This window comes from Myotis myotis, unplaced genomic scaffold (genome assembly GCF_014108235.1).
Source record: "Myotis myotis isolate mMyoMyo1 unplaced genomic scaffold, mMyoMyo1.p scaffold_m19_p_1, whole genome shotgun sequence".
Taxonomy (NCBI): Eukaryota; Metazoa; Chordata; class Mammalia; order Chiroptera; family Vespertilionidae; genus Myotis; species Myotis myotis.
In genome coordinates, this window is record NW_023416313.1 from 79,695,816 (window position 1) to 79,703,036 (window position 7,221).

At 45.3% G+C, this 7,221-nt stretch overlaps 1 pseudogene; it reads right to left on the reverse strand.

The window, feature by feature from the left end:
- Nucleotides 1-113, reverse strand: LOC118661806 (annotated as a pseudogene).
- Between the last annotated feature and the right edge of the window lie 7,108 nt (nt 114-7,221).

Consider the following 7,221-nt stretch of genomic DNA (forward strand, 5'->3'; position numbering starts at 1 on the left):
CCCTGTATTCCCCCATTCAATCTTGTCTGCCACAATCAGACAGACAGAAAGGGCAAGGCTACTTTTCTCTTGCATCTGTACTGGAAAGGATGTAGCTTTCTCATTCAGTGCTGGTGGGAATGGATAGGGTATGGCAGTTTCATATAACACAAACATATACTAATACTCCCAATAACCCAGCAATGGACTTTTGGGCATTTATCCCAGAGAAATAAAAATTGGTATGTACAAAAAGCTGCCCATGGTTGCCCAGAGCTGTTTCCTTTATCACAGCAAAAAAACTGGACACATTTTCCTCAGTGGTGAAAGGTTATGTTATTAGTGGGGTGCTCTCTGCATCCCCACCTGTTACCAGTGGAAGTGGAGTTCTTACAATGTCACAAGGAAAGGAATTCACCAATGTTATCCAAGAACTGAGCAGGTGGATTTTATCCATTGCTAGTCAAGGTGGGGTTCTTATAATGTTGAGGATTTTCTAAGACTTTAAAATCACTCACACGGGAGAGTGAGTGATTTTTGTCTGTGTGAAGTTATATCCTTCAGTTTCAAAAGTCCCATATCCCTTAATCCAGTCTTGGAAAAGGTGCAGCTGGGGTTTCAGCAGAGGTAGAAGCAAAGCCAGTGTCCAAAGTTCCTGTTCCATGGTAGACTTGAATCTGATGTAGCATCAGGCTAGTCACAGTCCATTAGTCCACTGTGTGGGGTCCACAGGGCTGTAGGCCATATGGGCAAGTGTAGCGTGTGAGGGCACACCCCTACAACAAGAGTCCCAAGAGAGCAATAGGGTGAAGAGAGGGACCTTCCTTTGTTCAGGAGCTTATGTATCTCAGATTTGAGCCCTGGCAGTGAACACACCTATTCTGGCCAATAACCTGCTCCCAGGTGTGACTAACAAGTAATCACCTTGCCTTTGTCATTTAGACCTTACTGGGCATGTGTCTAATCTTTCTTTGTCCAGTCCTTTCCCCCAAGATCTGTGGGGAGCAAACCTAAAGAGTTAAACTTCAGCTTTCTGGCACAAATGGAATGCCTCTATTATCTGGCCTTCCTTTTGCCCCTTTCCTGATAATTAATAACTGGGTTAATGACAACAGTACCACTGAGACTCACATGGGAGGATGAGTAATCTTTATTTCTATGGACTTAAACCCCTGGGTTTCCGATGTCCTATTTCCCTCTGTTCTGACATGGAAAAGGTCCAATTTTGTATTAAGGCCACTTCCCAGTGTCTTCACTCCATAATAAAGTCCAGTACAGCATTTGGCTAACTTAACTTGTGTTCCCAGCTGTAGTCCATTGCGTGTGGAATCCACATGGCCATGGGTCATGCTGCTGCTTACAGCCACATGGCTGGTGAGTGTGGTTCATGGAGCAAGAGAGGAGCAAGAGAGAGAGAGAACTCTTTGGGCATTATAACCAGGAGCTTAACCTATTAACCTTTCAAGATTCCCCATGCTTGCAGTGGCTTCACCCCCTTAGATAATTATGTTTTTCCCAGGCTAGATTGACAGGCAAGTGCCTTCCCTATGTCACCCCAACTTCACTGTGTATGTGCCCATCTCTCCTTTGTTTGACTCCTTCCCCCAGTGATCTGCAGGAGCTCGACTGGTGGTTCCCTGGGGAGTGTGAAGCTGTAGCTTCCTGGTGAAACTGCCCAGATGACCATGCTTATAATTTCTGGCCTCCCCTTTGCTCCCTTTCTAGCCTAACATATAAAAACCCATGGTCTGTAATGTCCAAAATGACTGAAGGCTCGACTGACTGACAGTCAATCCTGCAGTCAGTGCTGGGCCGTGGCGACCCAGCACTGATTGCCAAGGGGGCTATGAATCAGGCCCGGAGAGAGGCCTGGAAAAGCAGGGTTTGATTCATAGCCTTCGTGGCAGCTGTTGATCAGCCCTTGCCTCTCTCCCTCTCTCCGGGCATCCGCGGGGGGCTGATGATCAGCCCCGCCTCTCTGATCAGTCCTGGAGACAGGCCCAGAGACCCTGACTGGTATAGAAACTGACCAATCAGAACCAAATGTGAGTGAACTGTGAGGAGCCAATGGCTATCTAGGAGGCAGAGCTTTTGACGCTGACTGGCATAGAAACTGACCAATCAAAACCTAATCTGGGTGAACTGCCAAGGCAGAACCTAAGGTGGGGGCTGAGGAAGGGTTTTAAGGGCAACAGCTGTTTGGTGTAAGGTATAAGAAAGCAGTTCTTAGTTTTTTAATGACTGGTTTGGCAGTATAGTGCATATGGCTGGCTATCAGTCCAGATATAAGTATTATGTATTTTTGTCTGCCAAGAGCATCTCCTCCTGCTGTAAAAGGCTTCCCCACCCCCCACCCCCATTTAAGCAATCCCATCCTATATAATCTACCTGCACTAATAAAAGGGTAATATGCTAATTAGACTGGGTCAACCAGCCATCTTCTGGACATCCGACTTCCTTCCGGACAAAGCCATGGTGGTGGGGGCCAAGGCAGAGGCAGTTAAGGGCGATCAGGGGAGGGCCATTGGGGGCGAGATCAGGCCTTCAGAGGAGGGCAGTTGGGGGCAAGATCAGGCCAGCAGAGGAGGGCAGTTAGGGGCGATCAGGCAGGCAGGCAGAGAGGTTAGGGGCAATCAGGCAGGTAGGCAGAGGAGTTAGGGGCAATCAGGCAGGCAGGCAGAGGGGTTAGGGGCAATCAGGCAGGCAGGCCAGTGAGCGGTTAGGAGCCAGAGGTCCCAGATTGCAAGAGGGATGTCCGACTGCCGGTTTAGGCCCGATCCCACAGGGGGGTCCCAGATTGGAGAGGGTGCAAGATGGGCTGATGGAACCTCCCCCCATTGCACAAATTTCGTGCACTGGGCCACTAGTTATTAATATTAACTAGCTAGTTATGACATAACACTAGCTAGTTATGACATAACAGTTACACAACTGTGGTCCATCCTAGAATGGAACACTATTTGGCAATAAAGAGGAATAAATCCATGATGTACACAGCAAACTGGATGAGGGTACAGGTATAAAGGGGCAGCACAAGGGGGCTCCTCAGTGGCAATGAGCAGCTCTGCATTTTTAATGTGATGGTTATAGAAGTTTATTCACAGGATTAGACTGCATGAGATCACACACACACACACACACGCACACACAGACACACACACACACATACTAAAGTATGTGAAAAATGGTGATCACTGAATAAGGTCTGCATGGTCTGGTTTCCAGCACTGCCTATCAGCATCCTGGTTTTGAACTTGAACTGCAATCCTGTACCTTCACATCATGGGGGAAGGTGAGTCAAGGCTACCTGAGACTCTACAAAACTATTGTTAGAACTTCCTCTTTCTTCATAATTATTTCCAAATACAAAGCATAAGAATTAGTCACCTTACGAAGTAGTACATGTGAAGAGCCAACTGAAGGATACTGATACTATCTATAAAAGCTAATTGGATCAAAGATAATTATTCCTCTCCCTCTCCCCAATTCTCTCACTTCATAATCTCAATCATTTTTATTTTTTAGTCTTCATCCGAGGTCATATACTTGGAAAGAGGAAGGGAGAGAGAAACATTGATGGGAGAAAGAAAGGTCAATGGTTGCCTTCCTTATATGCTCTGACCAGGAATTCAGTCGGCAATCTTTTGGTGCATGGAACAGTGGTCCAGCTAACTGAGCCAATCTAACTTTCTCAAAGGTTAAAAAGAAGGACATTCTATTATTTGTGACATGGATGAACCTGGAGGACATTATGCTAACTGAAATAAGCCAGACAAAGACAAATATTCTGTGACCATCACTTATATGTGGATCTAAAAAAGTTGAATTCATAGAAGCAAAGAATAGAATGATGGTTGCCAGGGACTGGGGAACAGGAAAAAGGCAGATATAGGTCAAAAGATACAAATTTTGTTATCAGATGAGTAAGTTTTGGGATCATGGTGGCTATAGTTAACAATATTGTATTGTACACTTGAAACTTTCTAAGACAGTAGATCTTAAGTGTTCTCACCACACACACACCAACAAGGTTGCTATGGGAGTCGAGGGGTGTGTTAATTGCCTTGATGGTAGTAATCATTTCACAACATATATCAAAATATCAAATTTTACACCATAAATACATATAATCTTTTATTTCATTGATATCACAATAAAACTGTTAAAACAAAAAAATATTTTTAAAAAAATAATTTAAATATATTTGTTTTAAAAACAAATGTATAGGTGACTTTTATTTTTAGGAGTTAGGGGAATGGATGCTCTGAAACTAACTGGGACCATCACATCTGAAGCCCCATGAGGTTGTTTCATGGGGCAATCCCTTGACATCGGGCATTATTTACTAATGTCTTTTCTTTTAACTATATTTTTTATTGATTTCAGGGAAGAAGAGAGAGGTCTAGAGAGATAGAAACATTAATGATGAGAGAGAATCATTGATCAGCTGCCTTCTTCACGCCCCCTCCACACCACCATTGGGGATCGAGTCCACAACACATGCATGTGACCTTGATGGGAATCAAACCTGGGACTCTTCAGTCTGCAGGCTGATGCTCTATCCACTGAGCCAAACCAGCTAGGGCTACTAATATCTTTTAAGTAACACTTTGGAGAAAATATTTTGGTAGCTTATTCTGAGAGTCCACTTTTTGCTGGATTCAAGACTCTGCAACTTGTACCAAATGATTCAGCAGAGCTCTCAGAGCCTCTGGGACTGTGTCCCTCCCTAAATCAAGGTCCAGTCAGCCTGTCCCACCTGGGGCTGAGAACAGAGGACCGGAGTCTCCCCACAGGCACCTGAGCACAGGGCATGAGCAGGGTCCCTGCAGCCCAGAGACAGAGCCAGACTCAAGAGCAGGAGGTGAGAGGAGACTCAGAGACCAGCAGCGGGTGTGTCCCTTCCACTGGAGGGCTGTCATTCCAGCCTCCTGTACAATTTCCCTGGAGGGCTCGCCGCCTGGGGCTTGCAGCTCTGTGTTCTCAGCTGTCACCCCCAACAGCATCTCTGCTCCCTCTGCCCGTGGCAGCATCCACCATTGTGCTGGCAGCCATGGGCTGCTTAACCTGATGAATAAATAACCTTCTGATTCAGACATGGGACATGCTTAGCAAGGGGCAAATGGCGCATTTTCCAGTAGGTGTGGAGACATTGTCAGGATGCGAGTTGCAGAAATGGCATGCACATGACACCTAGAGAGCCTCTCGTGATGTGCGTTCTGAAAACCAACTCTTATTTTCCTTAAGATATTTGCATGTGGCTCTTAAAAATATGTTACTCTTGATATTACTATTAATATTATATATAAAATACATTAATATACCAATTAATAACATACATTAATAAACTCATCTGAGAAGTAACCAGGAATATATCCCACCTCTGCAAAAGAGACCAAGGGATAGAAATAGACGTGAAAACACCATCCACTGGGGAGAATTTACCTTAATTTTGGAAGAAAAGAGGATACAGGAGAAATGTCTTAGATCTAAAGTTTCATCTTCCCAACTGTGGCTTTCAGAAGATAAATGCCTACAGTCCTTCAATGGATAACAGATTCGCTCTGACACAGGAGCTGTGTCACCAGCTCACACAGACTCTCTTTGCAGCACGTCCCAGCACAACGTGCATAATCTAATTACCGTCTGTGCTTGGAAGTTCAGTGATGCCGAGCAGAGAGCACCACCATATGCCTCGTCCTCACCCGTGGCGATGTTTTCATCCAGAAATTGCCACGCAGGCCCTGAGTTTTGGCTGCCCAGTCCCCAGATCTGCCTTGGGAGGCCTCCTGTCACTGGTGCCTCATAGGAGCTGCCTTCAGATTCAGGGGGAAATAATTCATAATTCAACCACAGAGATTTTTTTAATGAACTTGGCCCAGGGAATATGAGTGGGTGTTTTTTTTTTAGCAAATTTAATGAATCATGATTAATTTTATCCTATAAAGTGATGTGAACACACCATGAAGAAGCCAGGAAATGAACTAGTCTAGACTCAAATAGGGGGAAAAAAAAGGAACTACTTACTAGGAACACACACCACAGGAAGAAGAGGTACGTGTGCTATACAGACTTTAAATATTAAGAAGGTGTGTAAATCCTACACACACAATCTCTAAAATAATGATTTTGTGCCCTAAATGGTTTGACTCAGTGGATAGAGCGTCGGACTGCGGACTGAAGGGTGCCAGGTTCATTTACGGTCAAGGGCATGTACCTTGGTTGCGGGCACATCCCCAGTAGGGTGTGTGCAGGAGGCAGCTGATCAATGTGTCTCTCTTATTGATGTTTCTAACTCTCTATCCCTCTCCCTTCCTCTCTGTAAAAAAAATCAATAAAATATATTTTTTAAAAATTAATTAATTAATTAAATAATGATTTTATGCACAAATTACTTATGTTACTTTTCTAGAAAGGCTCATAAAGGTTTTTCTCAAACTTTGTTTTTTAGAGAGAAGAATTATTTCCGTTTAAGACTCTACTGAAATGTCCACTTCACGGCCACGTCTTTTCCAGCACCCCAGCCCTCAGTCTGATGGCATTGTCTCTGCCAGCATAGGGATAGTGCAGCACCTCCCCTCCAGGAACTTACCATCCAGGGAGGAGCTGACAATGAAGCACGTTTAATAATTGCAATGATAGATGAGCGTGGGGAGAGCCTTTCCCCTCCCTGTGGGAACACATGATCTGAAACGAGCTGGGTGATGTTTGCCCACCAGGCCCACCGTCTCCTTCTCTGTCTTGCTCTACTACCCAGGAAGGTAGACTGTGTAGCCTGCAGGAATGTCTCCCCAGGCTCAGGGGCCCAGGGAGACAGCACAGGAGATCTGGGGGAGGGAGGAGGACAGTGTGGGGTACCCAGGACCCTGCTGAAGAATCTGAGCTTCTCCAGGCTGGAGGCAGATTACGGGCTGGGCCAGCACAGCTGGTGCTCCAGGAGCCAATCTGTGGAAATACTGGAGACAGGCTGTGCACTAATTCAGGTGACCGCTGCCATTACCACCTTACAAACCTGGGGAAACTGCTCATGAAGCAGCTGAACACCTTGAGGGACAGTTAATGAGCATCAGTTAACCCACCCTCTGCCGGTGCAGATGGAGATGTGAGCAGCGTCTCTGTGGTGCTTTGTTCTGGATTTTCAGTACAACTGCAGGACATGGCAAACATGAAAATAAAATTTAAAAAGGGTACTAGAGAAAGGTGACAAATGATTTGTGAATATGGGAACACCACAAAACCAAA